At 45.2% G+C, this 14698-nt stretch overlaps 1 long non-coding RNA gene across 1 annotated transcript in view; it reads left to right on the top strand.

Annotated features, from left to right (window-relative positions):
- The window catches only part of LOC147959896 (uncharacterized), a 41825-nt gene extending 30011 nt beyond the window's left edge, over positions 1-11814 (top strand). Inside the window, exon 3 of the long non-coding RNA XR_015610777.1 lies at positions 11523-11814. This is a non-coding gene — a long non-coding RNA (uncharacterized LOC147959896). The remainder of the gene's footprint in view (positions 1-11522) is intronic.
- Positions 11815-14698: the final 2884 nt, after the last annotated feature.

The following is a 14698-nucleotide window of genomic DNA, read 5'->3' as shown; positions in this document are numbered from 1 at the left end:
TGTGCACTGAAACGAGAGCATAAAATACCACACACATATCTTTTTTTCGAAAAGGATCAGATTTATTATAAAGATTCATCGATACAAATCACATCAAGCATAATAAAAACTACATTGAGGTCTATGGGCCACCGAGCGACCATTACTGCCGACGAGCCGCTGTCGCTGCTCCCATACTGGAGTCGGTCTGACCTTGTCGAGGACAGCCGGGAAGTCTTTGTGCACGTGCCTCTAAACACCAGCGCCCTGAAGTTGCAGTCGTCGATGTTGAATCCTTAAATTGATGTGAAGAACCTAACATCAAATATCGCCATTGCGTATGCACGGCGAGAAACCCTAACCTCGCCGCCCCAAGGAGCTGGCAGGAATCTACGTCAGAGATCCATCCCAACGGACGAAATTAAGGAGGATCGAAACCCGAAAGACCGACTCAAAGAAGAAGCACCATCATCCATCCAACCGACGCCCATGTGAGCACTAAAACCCTACCTATCTACTAGTAGGAGTCAAGACACCAGGATTCTTCTCCCCGCCACTGGCCGCTGGAGCGGCAAACGGGGGGAGGGGAGGCAAATCCACGTGCTCGACGGCGGAGATCGAGGGGTGGAAGGCTTTCTCAAGTCACCTTGGGAGAGAGGAAAGAAAAGCCAAAGTTCTAGATAAGGGGATGCCAAATACCACACACCTCGAATCCAACAATTATGACTCGAGATACCAATTGGTCCACGTTCTTTATTTCAACATGGTATCCGAAAGCACACATGCTCCCTTGGTGGTTTTTGGTAATTCATGTCAACATAAATATTGTTGGACTAATACTTTTATCTAGTGTATTTCAGAAAAGTTCAACTTTGGCATGGCAAGGACATGAGGATGTTGACCCCTTCAAAATGCTAAGGACATGAAATTGGCAAAGCTTCAAGACTATACATTTTTGGTTCAGTGATATGAGATCACATTGAGTTCATAGAAAAACCAATACTATTTTAAGGAGATGAGGTTTTGATCATGACTCAATTGCTCAAGTGCTTGATGATATTGCTCCAAAACCCTCAAACAGTTTCTTCACTTCACATATGTCCAAACCCAAAAAGTTTCTTCTCGGTCCCACCGAAAACATCTATCCCGGACCCACCGAGTTGATCCTACACACTGCCAGAGCCAAACCCTAGAATTTTGGTCTCACCGAGATTGCGATCAGTCTCGCCTAGTTGTTGTGACCAAGTTTCTGTAAGCCAATTCGTTCACTTCGGAATCACCAAGTTGAACTGATCAGAACTACCAAAACAAAGTCCTGCCTAGGTTATCATATTTCATTCTGTCCGAGATTTCCACTTCGGTCCCACCGAAAAGCCCAACGTTCATATATTTTACACAGGTCGGTCGCACCGAGTTTTTGGACCGGTGTCACCGGGTTGAGTCAAAAATGTGAGACGGTTGGATTTTGGGTGAAGGCTATATATACCCCTTCACCCTCACCTACTCTCTAAGAGATCCATCAGAACGAATTTACACTTCCACCATTCGTTTTCTGAGAGAGAGAACCACCTACTCATGTGTTGAGATCAAGAGATTCCAATCCAACCATTTGAACCTTGATTTCTAGCCTCCTTGAGTTGCTTTCCACTCCAATCCTTGTCCTACCCAAGCCAAATCTGCGAGAGAGTGATTGAGTGTTGAGGAGACTATCATTTGAAACACAAGAGCAATGAGTTCATCATCGACATACCTTTTGGAGAGTGGTGTCTCCTAGATCGGTTAGGTGTCACTTGGGAGCCTCTGAGATATTATGGAGCTGAAACAAGGAGTTTGTAAGGGCAACGAGATCGCCTATTTCGTGCAGATCTACCCCGAGTGAGGCTAGTCCTTCGTGGACATAAGCCATAGTGGAATAGACAATGTTGCTTCTTTGTGGACCCTTCGTGGGTGGATCCCTCCATGGACTCGTGCAGTCGTTACCCTCCGTGGGTTCAAGTCTCCGTCAACATAGACGTACGATAGCACCACCTATCGGAACCACACCAAAAACTACCGTGTCTTCATTACGTTTGATCAATCTTCCATCTCTACCCTTTTACTTTCTGCACAAATGCATGTGTAGGAAGTTTTGGGTGTGTCTTTGTTGGGGAACATAGCAGAATTTTAAAATTTTCTACGCATCACCAAGATCTATCTATGGAGTCATCTAGCAACGAGGGAGAGAGGAGTGCATCTACATACCCTTGTGGATCACGAGCAGAAGCATTCAAGAGAACGGGGTTGATGGAGTCGTACTCGTCGTGATCCAAATCACCGAAGATCCTAGCGCCGAACGGACGGCACCTCCGCGTTCAACACACGTACGGAGTGAGGACGTCTCCCGCACCTTGATCCAGCAAGGAGGAGGGAGAGGTTGAGGAAGAGGGCTCCAACAGCAGCACGACGGCGTGGTGGTGGTGAAGTTGCAGTACTCCGGCAGGGCTTCGCCAAGCTCTTACGGAGGAGGAGAGGTGTAGGGGAGGGGAGGGGCTGCGCCTTTGATGTTGTGTGCAGCCCTCCCCTTGCCCCTCTATTTATAGGGGAAGGAGGAAGGGGGCCGCCCCCCTCTAGATGAGATCTAGAGGAGGGGGGGCGGCCAAGGGGAGGGGGCGCCCCCTTTAGGGTTTCCTCCCCAACCCTAGGCGCATGGGCCCAAGGGGGGGGGATGTGGCCAGCCCATGTAGGGCTGGTTCCCCTTTCCTCTACAGCCCATTAGGCCCTCCGAGAGAGATGGCCCCTCCCGGTGGACCCCCGGAACCCCTCCGGTGGCCCCGGTACAATACCGATATGCCCCCGAACCTTTCTGGTGACCGTATGACAACTTCCTACATATAAATCTTCACCTCCGGACCATTCCGGAACTCCTCGTGACGTCCGGGATCTCATCCGGGACTCCAAACAGCATTCGGTAATCACATACAAGTCTTCCTAACAACCCTAGCGTCACCGAACCTTAAGTGTGTAGACCCTACGGGTTCGGGAGACATGCAAACATGACCGAGACGACTCTCCGGTCAATAACCAACAGCGGGATCTGGATACCCATGTTGGCTCCCACATGCTCCACGATGATCTCATCGTATGAACCATGATGTCGAGGATTCAATCAATCCGTATACAATTCCCTTTGTCAATCGGTACGTTACTTGCCCGAGACTCGATCGTCGGTATCCCAATACCTTGTCCAGTCTCGTTACCAGTAAGTCACTTTACTCGTACCGTAATGCATGATCCCGTGATCAACCACTTGATCACATTGAGCTCATATGATGATGCATTACCGAGTGGGCCCAGAGATACCTCTCCGTCATACGGAGTGACAAATCCCAGTCTCGATTCATGCCAACCCAACAGACAATTTCGGAGATACCTGTAATGTACCTTTATAGTCACCAGTTACGTTGTGACGTTTGGCACACCCAAGGCACTCCTACGGTGTCCGGGAGTTGCACAATCTCATGGTCTAAGGAAATGACACTTGACATTCAGAAAAGCTACAACAAACGAACTACACGATCTTTGAGCTATGCTTAGGATTGGGTCTTGTCCATCACATCATTCTCCTAATGATGTGATCCCATTATCAATGACATCTAATGTCCATAGTCAGGAAACCATGACCATCTTTTGATCAACGAGCTAGTCAACTAGAGGCTCACTAGGGACGTGTTGTGGTCTATGTATTCACACATGTATTACGATTTCCGGATAACACAATTATAGCATGAACAATAGACAATTATCATGAACAAAGAAATATAATAATAACCATTTTATTATTGCCTCTAGGGCATATTTCCAACAGTCTCCCACTTGCACTAGAGTCAATATTCTAGTTACATTGTGATGAATCGAACACCCATGCAGTTCTGGTGTTGATCATGTTTTGCTCTAGGGAGAGGTTTAGTCAACGGATCTGCTACATTCAGGTCCGTATGTACTTTACAAATCTCTATGTCTCCATTTTGAACACTTTCATGAATGGAGTTGAAGCGACGCTTGATATGCCTGGTCTTCCTGTGAAACCTGGGCTCCTTGGCAAGGGCAATAGCTCCAGTGTTGTTACAGAAGAGAGTCATCGGGCCCGACGCATTGGGTATGACTCCTAGGTCGGTAATGAACTCCTTCACCCAGACTGCTTCTTGTGCTGCCTCCGAGGCTGCCATGTACTCCGCTTCACATGTAGATCCCGCCACAACGCTTTGCTTGCAACTGCACCAGCTTACTGCCCCACCATTCAAAATATACACGTATCCGGTTTGTGACTTAGAGTCATCCAGATCTGTGTCGAAGCTAGCATCGACGTAACCCTTTACGACGAGCTCTTCGTCACCTCCATAAACGAGAAACATTTCCTTAGTCCTTTTCAGGTACTTCAGAATATTCTTGACCGCTGTCCAGTGTTCCATGCCGGGATTACTTTGGTACCTTCCTACCAAACTTACGGCAAGGTTTACATCAGGTCTGGTACACAGCATAGCATACATGATAGACCCTATGGCCGAGGCATAGGGGACGACACTCATCTTTTCTCTATCTTTTGCCGTGGTCGGGCATTGAGCCGTGCTCAATCTCGTACCTTGCAATACAGGCAAGAACCCCTTCTTTGACTGATCCATTTTGAACTTCTTCAATATCTTGTCAAGGTACGTACTCTGTGAAAGACCAATGAGGCATCTCGATCTATCTCTATAGATCTTGATGCCTAATATATAAGCAGCTTCTCCAAGGTCCTTCATTGAAAAACACTTGTTCAAGTAGGCCTTTATGCTTTCCAAGAATTCTATATCATTTCCCATCAATAGTATGTCATCCACATACAATATGAGAAATGCTACAGAGCTCCCACTCACTTTCTTGTAAATGCAGGCTTCTCCATAAGTCTGCATAAACCCAAATGCTTTGATCATCTCATCAAAACGAATGTTCCAACTCCGAGATGCTTGCACCAGCCCATAAATCGAGCGTTGGAGCTTGCACACCTTGTCAGCATTCTTAGGATCGACAAAACCTTCCGGCTGCATCATATACAATTCTTCCTTAAGGAAACCATTAAGGAATGCCGTTTTGACGTCCATTTGCCATATCTCATAATCATAGAATGCGGCAATTGCTAACATGATTCGGACGGACTTCAGCTTCGCTACGGGTGAGAAAGTCTCATTATAGTCAACCCCTTGAACTTGTCGATAACCCTTAGCGACAAGCCGAGCTTTATAGATGGTCACATTACCATCCGCGTCTGTCTTCTTCTTAAAGATCCATTTATTTTCTATGGCTCGCCGATCAACGGGCAAGTCAGTCAAAGTCCATACTTCATTTTCATACATGGATCCTATCTCGGATTTCATGGCTTCCAGCCATTTGTCGGAATCCGGGCCCGCCATCGCTTCTTCATAGTTCGAAGGTTCACCGTTGTCTAACAACAAGATTTCCAAGACAGGGTTGCCGTACCACTCTGGTGCGGAACGTGTCCTTGTGGACCTACGAAGTTCAGTAGCAACTTGATCTGAGGTTTCATGATCATCATCATCAACTTCCTCTCTAGTTGGTGCAGGCACCTCAGGAACATTTTCTTGAGCTGCGCCACTTACCGGTTCAAGAGGCAATACTTCATCAAGTTCTACTTTCCTCCCACTTATTTCTTTCGAGAGAAACTCTTTCTCTAGAAAGGACCCATTCTTGGCAACAAAGATCTTGCCTTCGGATCTGAGGTAGAAGGTATACCCAACAGTTTCTTTAGGGTATCCTATGAAGATGCATTTTTCCGACTTGGGTTCGAGCTTTTCAGGTTGAAGTTTCTTGACATAAGCATCGCATCCCCAAACTTTTAGAAACGACATCTTAGGTTTCTTCCCAAACCATAATTCATACGGTGTCGTCTCAACAGATTTCGATGGAGCCCTATTTAAAGTGAATGCGGTAGTCTCTAAAGCATAGCCCCAAAATGACAGCGGTAAATCGGTAAGAGACATCATAGATCGCACCATATCTAATAGAGTGCGATTACGACGTTCGGACACACCATTACGCTGAGGTGTTCCAGGCGGCGTGAGTTGTGAATCTATTCCACATTTTCTTAAGTGTGTGCCAAATTCGTGACTCAAGTATTCTCCCCCATGATCTGATCGCAAGAACTTGATTTTCCTGTCACGTTGATTCTCAACCTCACTCTGAAATTCCTTGAACTTTTCAAAGGTTTCAGACTTGTGTTTCATTAAGTAGACATACCCATATCTACTCAAGTCATCAGTGAGGGTGAGAACATAACGATAGCCACCGCGAGCCTCAACACTCATTGGACCGCACACATCAGTATGTATGATTTCCAATAAGTTGGTTGCTCGCTCCATTGTTCCTGAGAACGGAGTCTTGGTCATTTTACCCATGGGGCATGGTTCACACGTGTCAAATGATTCATAATCAAGAGACTCTAAAAGTCCATCTGCATGGAGCTTCTTCATGCGTTTGACACCTATGTGACCAAGGCAGCAGTGCCACAAGTATGTGGGACTATCATTATCAACTTTACATCTTTTGGTATTCACACTATGAATATGTGTAGCATTATGCTCGAGATTCATTAAGAATAAACCATTCACCATCGGAGCATGACCATAAAACATATCTCTCATATAAATAGAACAACCATTATTCTCGGATTTAAATGAGTAGCCATCTCGAATTAAACGAGATCCTGATACAATGTTCATGCTCAAAGCTGGCACTAAATAACAATTATTGAGGTTTAAAACTAATCCCGTAGGTAAATGTAGAGGTAGCGTGCCGACGGCGATCACATCGACCTTGGAACCATTCCCGACGCGCATCGTCACCTCGTCCTTCGCCAGTCTCCGCTTATTCCGCAGCTCCTGCTTTGAGTTACAAATATGAGCAACCACACCGGTATCGAATACCCAGGAGCTACTACAAGTACTGGTAAGGTACACATCAATTACATGTATATCACATATACCTTTCGTGTTGCCGGCCTTCTTGTCCGCTAAGTATTTGGGGCAGTTCCGCTTCCAGTGACCACTTCCCTTGCAATAAAAACACTCAGTCTCGGGCTTGGGTCCATTCTTTGGCTTCTTCCCGGCAGCTTGCTTACCGGACGCGGCAACTCCCTTGCCGTCCTTCTTGAAGTTCTTCTTACCCTTGCCTTTCTTAAACTTAGTGGTTTTATTCACCATCAACACTTGATGTTCCTTTTTGACTTCTACCTCTGCTGATTTCAGCATTGAATATACCTCAGGAATGGTCTTTTCCATCCCCTGCATATTGAAGTTCATCACAAAGCTCTTGTAGCTCGGTGGAAGCGACTGAAGGATTCTGTCAATGACCGCGTCATCCGGGAGATTAACTCCCAGCTGAGTCAAGCGGTTATGCAACCCCGAAATTTTGAGTATGTGCTCACTGACAGAACTATTTTCCTCCATCTTACAGCTGAAGAACTTGTCGGAGACTTCATATCTCTCGACCCGGGCATGAGCTTGAAAAACCATTTTCAGCTCTTCGAACATCTCATATGCTCCATGTCTCTCAAAATGCTTTTTGAGCCCTGGTTCTAAGCTGTAAAGCATGCCGCATTGAACGAGGGAGTAATCATCAGCACGTGACTGCCAAGCGTTCATAACGTCTTGGTTCTGTGGGACGGGTGCGTCACCTAGCGGTGCTTCTAGGACATAATCTTTCTTGGCAGCTATGAGGATGATCCTCAGGTTCCGGACCCAGTCCGTATAGTTGCTGCCATCGTCTTTCAGCTTGGTTTTCTCCAGGAACGCGTTGAAGTTGAGGACAACGTGGGCCATTTGATCTACAAGACATATTGTAAAGATTTTAGACTAAGTTCATGATAATTAAGTTCATCTAATCAAATTATTCAATGAACTCCCACTCAGATAGACATCCCTCTAGTCATCTAAGTGAAACATGATCCGAGTTAACTAGGCCGTGTCCGATCATCACGTGAGATGGACTAGTCAACATCGGTGAACATCTTCATGTTGATCGTATCTTCTATACGACTCATGCTCGACCTTTCGGTCTTCCGTGTGTTTGAGGCCATGTCTGTACATGCTAGGCTCGTCAAGTCAACCTAAGTGTATTGCGTGTGTAAATCTGGCTTGCACCCGTTGTATTCGAACATTAGAATCTATCACACCCGATCATCACGTGGTGCTTCAAAACAACGAACCTTCGCAACGGTGCACAGTTAGGGGGAACACTTTCTTGAAATTATTACAAGGGATCATCTTATTTAAGCCACCGTCGTTCTAAGCAAATAAGATGTAAAACATGATAAACATCACATGCAATCAAATAGTGACATGATATGGCCAATATCATTTGCTCCTTTTGATCTCCATCTTCGGGGCTCCATGATCATCGTTGTCACCGGCATGACACCATGATCTCCATCATCATGATCTCCATCATCGTGTCTTCTTGAAGTTGTCTCGTCATCTATTACTTCTACTACTATGGCTAACGCTTTTAGCAATAAAGTAAAGTAATTACATGACGTTTATGTTGACACGCAGGTCATAAATAAATAAAGACAACTCCTATGGATCCTGCCGGTTGTCATACTCATCGACATGCAAGTCGTGATTCCTATTACAAGAACATGATCATCTCATACATCACATATATCATTCATCACATCCTCTGGCCATATCACATCACAAAACACTTGCTGCAAAAACAAGTTAGACGTCCTCTAATTGTTGTTGCAAGTTTTTACGTGGCTGCTATAGGTTTCTAGCAAGAACGTTTCTTACCTACGCCAAAACCACAACGTGAATTGCCAATTTCTATTTACCCTTCATAAGGACCCTGTTCATCGAGTCCGATCCGACTAAAGTGGGAGAGACAGACACCCGCCAGCCACCTTATGCAACTAGTGCATGTCAATCGGTGGAACCAGTCTCACGTAAGCGTACGTGTAAGGTCGGTCCGAGCCGCTTCATCCCACGATGTCGTCGAATCAAGACAAGACTAGTAACGGCAAGAAAATTGACAATTTCGACGCCCACAACTGCTTTGTGTTCTACTCGTGCATAGTAACTACACATAGACCTAGCTCATGATGCCACTGTTGGGGAACGTTGCAGAATTTTAAAATTTTCTACGCATCACCAAGATCTATCTATGGAGTCATCTGGCAACGAGGGAGAGAGGAGTGCATCTACATACCCTTGTAGATCACGAGCAGAAGCGTTCAAGAGAATGGGGTTGATGGAGTCGTACTCGTCGTGATCCAAATCACCGAAGATCCTAGCGTCGAACGGACGGCACCTCCGCGTTCAACACACGTATGGAGCAAGGACGTCTCCCACGCCTTGATCCAGCAAGGAGGAGGGAGAGGTTGAGGAAGAGGGCTCTAATAACAGCACGACAGCGTGGTGGTGGTGAAGCTGCAGTACTCCGGCAGGGCTTTGCCAAGCTCTTACGGAGGAGGAGAGGTGTAGGGGAGGGGAGGGGCTGCGCCTTTGATGTTGTGTGCAGCCCTCCCCTTGCCCCTCTATTTATAGGGGAAGGAGGAAGGGGGCCGGCCCCCTCTAGATGAGATCTAGAGGGGGGGCGACGGCCAAGGGGAGGGGGCTTGCCCCCCAAGCAAGGGGGGCGCCCCCTTTAGGGTTTCCCCCCCAACCCTAGGCGCATGGTCCCAAGGGGGGGATGCGGCCAGCCCATGTAGGGCTGGTTCCCCTTTCCTCTACAGCCCATTAGGCCCTCCGAGAGAGATGGCCCCTCCCGGTGGACCCCCGGAACCCCTCCGGTGGCCCCGGTACAATACCGATATGCCCCCGAACCTTTCTGGTGACCGTATGACAACTTCCTACATATAAATCTTCACCTCCGGACCATTCCGAAACTCCTCGCGACGTCCGGGATCTCATCGGGGACTCCGAACAACATTCGGTAATCACATACAAGTCTTCCTAACAACCCTAGCGTCACCGAACCTTAAGTGTGTAGACCCTACGGGTTCGGGAGACATGCAGACATGACCGAGACGACTCTCCGGTCAATAACCAACAACGGGATCTGGTTACCCATGTTGGCTCCCACATGCTCCATGATGATCTCATCGGATGAACCACGATGTCAAGGATTCAATCAATCCGTATACAATTCCCTTTGTCAATCGGTACGTTACTTGCCCGAGACTCGATCGTCGGTATCCCAATACCTTATTCAGTCTCGTTACCGGCAAGTCACTTTACTCGTACTGTAATGCATGATCCCATGATCAACCACTTGATCACATTGAGCTCATTATGATGATGCATTACCGAGTGGGCCCAGAGATACCTCTCCATCATACGGAGTGACAAATCCCAGTCTTGATTCGTGCCAACCCAACAGACACTTTCGGAGATACCTGTAATGTACCTTTATAGTCACCCAGTTACGTTGTGACGTTTGGCACACCCAAGGCACTCCTACGGTGTCCGGGAGTTGCACAATCTCATGGTCTAAGGAAATGACACTTGACATTCAGAAAAGCTACAGCAAACGAACTACACGATCTTTGAGCTATGCTTAGGATTGGGTCTTGTCCATCACATCATTCTCCTAATGATGTGATCCCGTTATCAATGACATATAATGTCCATAGTCAGGAAACCATGACCATCTTTTGATCAACGAGCTAGTCAACTAGAGGCTCACTAGGGACGTGTTGTGGTCTATGTATTCACACATGTATTACGATTTCTGGATAACACAATTATAGCATGAACAATAGACAATTGTCATGAACAAAGAAATATAATAATAACCATTTTATTATTGCCTCTAGGGCATATTTCCAACAGTCTTAACTAGTGCCAAAATCTCAAGAAAACAAAAAACCGCACCTTTGGTTGGTTAGGAGTCTATTCACCCCCTCTAGACTTATCTTCTTGATCCTACAATTGTTATCAGAGCTTTGGTCTCCATTGCTTTGGTTTAATCACTATTGGAGGAAGATGGACGTGTCTACTTTGGGGAGTCTTAGATGTAGAGTGCCCATTCTTGATGGAGAGTACTATAACTCTTGGAAAAATGAAATTCTTGATATCTTTGATGAATTTATCTTGAGCAAGTATATTCATAGTCCTTATGTGCCTCCTATTGATCCATTGCATTAATCTCATGAAGAGGAATCGACATGCTTCGTAATCTTAGAGCCGTCAATCTTATCATTCGTGGATTACCTAAATATGTGCTTGTGTGTATGCAAAACTTTGAATGCGCCTATACCTTGTGGAAAAACTTAGAAATGTGCTTTCCCAATTACTCGTTAAAGAACCTTAATGAGATTCTTCATAAGTCTATAGACTTTCATAATATGAAGCCTAGTCATCCTAAGTTTGATGAATGCCTATTTGAGCTTCGTGATCTCATGCGTCCTAAAAATGGTGTTGGAACCATTAGCAACATCATAATGGAGGCTATTAGACTTCATAAACTTGCACATTGTCATGATCATAAATCTAACGAATTCATTGCCCTAGGTGATTATCACATACATGATGATGACGACGATGATGTTGAACATGACTATTATGATGAAGATGAAGAGTTTCATATCGAATATGAGAAGCCCATGAGAAATCTTAGTCTCATGGAAAATCTTCGAGATTACTGATACATCTCCAACGTATCTATAATTTTTGATTGTTTCATGCTATTATATGATCAATCTTGGATGCTTCATATGCATTTTTATGCTATTTTATATAATTTTTGGGAACTAACCTATTAACCCAGTGCCTAGTGTCAGTTGCTTTTCCTGGTTGTTTTTGGTTCTCCAGAAAATCTGTACCAAACGGAGTCCAAATGCTACGAAAGTTTTTGACGATTTTTTCTGGATAAAAGAGACCCTAGAAGCTTCAGGAGCAGACCAAATGTGAATCGAGGAGATGGCAAGGCAACAGGGCACACCCAGGTGGGTAGGCCATGTTGGGAACGTAGCATGCAATTTCAAAAAAATTCCTACGCTCACGCAAGATCTATCTAGGAGATGCATAGCAATGCAAGGGGGAGAGTGTGTCCACGTACCCTCGTAGACCGAAAGCAGAAGCATTTTACAACGCGGTTGATGTAGTCAAACTTCTTTTCGTTCCGACCGATCAAGCACCGAACGTACGACACCTCCGAGTTCTGCACACGTTCAACTCGATGACGTCCCTCGAACTCTTGATCTAGCAAAGTGTCGAGGGAGAGTTTCGTCAGCACGACGGCGTGGTGACGGTGATGGTGAAGTGATCCGCGCAGGGCTTCGCCTAAGCACTATGTGAATATGACCGGAGGCGTAAACTGTGGAGGGGGCGCCGCACACGGCTAACAACTGTTGATGTGTGTTCTAGCGGTGCCTCCCCTCATATATAGGTTGGAGGGGAGGAGAGGCAGCCAAGGGGGCGCCCCAAGTAGGAGGAATCCTACTTGGGCGCCTCCCTATTCGGCCTCCCCCCTTCCATATCCATCCAGAGGGGGAAGGAAGGAGGAGGGAGGAGAGAAGGAAGGGGGAGGCCGAATTACTCCCCTTCCTTTCTCTCTTCCCCTCTTTCCTTACCCCTTATTTGGCTTACATGGGGCGCACCAGCCCCCTAGGAGCTGGTCTGTCCCCTTCTTGGCCCATGTAGTTGCCGGGGGATGCCCGGAACCCCTTCTGGTGACCCGATATGTATCCGGTACCCCCAGAACACTTCTGGTGTCTGAATATCATCGTCCTATATATGAATCTTTACCTATCGACCATATTTAGATTCCTCGTCATGTCCATGATCTCATCCGGGACTCCAAAAAATCACCAAATCACATAACTCATATAATACAAAATCATCATCGAACGTTAAGCATGCGGACCCTACGGGTTCGAGAACTATGTAGACATGACCGAGACACCTCTCCGGTCAATAACCAACAACCCAACCTGGATGCTCATATTGGTTCCCACATATTCTTCGAAGATCTTTATCGGTCGTATCGTAATGACAACATATGTTATTCCCTTTGTCATCGGTATGTTACTTGCCTGAGATTCGATCGTCGGTATCTTCATACCTAGTTCAATCTCGTTACCGGAAAGTCTCTTTACTCATTCCATAATACATCATCCCGTAAATAACTCATTAGTCACATTGCTTGCAAGGCTTATTGTGATGTGTATTACCGAGAGGGCCCAAAGATACCTCTCCGATACTCGGAGTGACAAATCCTAATCTCGATCTATGCCAACCCAACAAACACCTTCAGAGATACCTGTAGAGCATCTTTATAATCACCCAGTTATGTTGTGACGTTTGATAGCACACAAGGTATTCCTTCGGTATCCGGGAGTTGCATAATCTCATAGTCGAAGGAATATGTATTTGACATGAAGAAAGCAATAGCAATAAAACTGAACGATCATAATGCTAAGCTAACGGATGGGTCTTGTCCATCACATCATTCTCCTAATGATGTGATCCCATTCATCAAATGACAACACATGTCTATGGTTAGGAAACTTAACCATCTTTGCCAAACAAGCTAGTCTAGTAGAGGCTTACTAGGGACACTGTGTTTTGTCTATGTATCCACACATATATCAAGTTTCTGGTTAATACAATTCTAGCATGAATAATAAACATTTATCATGATATAAGGAAATATAAAATAACAACTTTATTATTGCCTCTAGGGCATATTTCCTTCAGTCTCCCACTTGCACTAGAGTCAATAATCTAGTTCACATCGCCATGTGATTTAACACCAATAGTTCACATCTTTATGTGATTAACACCCATAGTACACATCGCTATGTGACCAACACCCAAAGGGTTTACTAGAGTCAATAATCTAGTTCACATCGCCATGTGATTAACAGCCAAAGAGTACTAAGGTGTGATCATGTTTTGCTTGTGAGAGAAGTTTAGTCAATGGGTCTGCCACATTCAGATCCGTATGTATTTCGCAAATTTCTATGTCTACAATGCTCTGCATGGAGCTACTCTAGATAATTTCTCCCACTTTCAATACGCATCCAGATTGAGACTCAGAGTCATCTGGATCAGTGTAAAAGCTTGCATCAATGTAACTCTTTACGACGAACTCTTTATGACCTCCATAACCAAGAAATATTTCCTTAGTCTTCTAAGGATAATTTTGACCGCTATCTAGTGATCTACTCCTAGATCACTATTGTACACCCTTGCCAAACTCATGGCAAGGTACACAATAGGTTTGGTATACAACATGGCATACTTTATAGAACCTATGGCTGAGGCATAGGGAATGACTTTCATTCTCTCTCTATCTTCTGCCATGGTCGGGTTTTTGAGTCTTATTCAACTTCATACCTTACAATTCAGGCAAGAACTCCTTCTTTGACTGATCCATTTTGAACTCCTTCAAAATCTTATCAAGGTATGTACTCATCGAAAGTTTTATCAGGCGTCTTGATCTATCTCTATAGATCTTGATGCCCAATATGTAAGCAACTTCACCGAGGTCTTTTATTGAAAAAAAAATCTTATTCAAGTATCATTTTATGCTATCCAGAAATTATATCATTCCCGATCAACAATATGTCATCCACATATAATATCAGAAATGCTACAGAGCTCCCACTCACTTTCATGTAAATACATGCTTCACCATAAGTCTGTATAAAACCATATGCTTTGATCACCTTATCAAAGTGTAT

Source organism: Triticum urartu, chromosome 7A (assembly GCF_056163025.1).
Source record: "Triticum urartu cultivar PI428250 chromosome 7A, HENAU_Tu73, whole genome shotgun sequence".
In the NCBI taxonomy this organism is placed as follows: Eukaryota; Viridiplantae; Streptophyta; class Magnoliopsida; order Poales; family Poaceae; genus Triticum; species Triticum urartu.
This window is presented reverse-complemented; position numbering and strand designations above follow the sequence as displayed.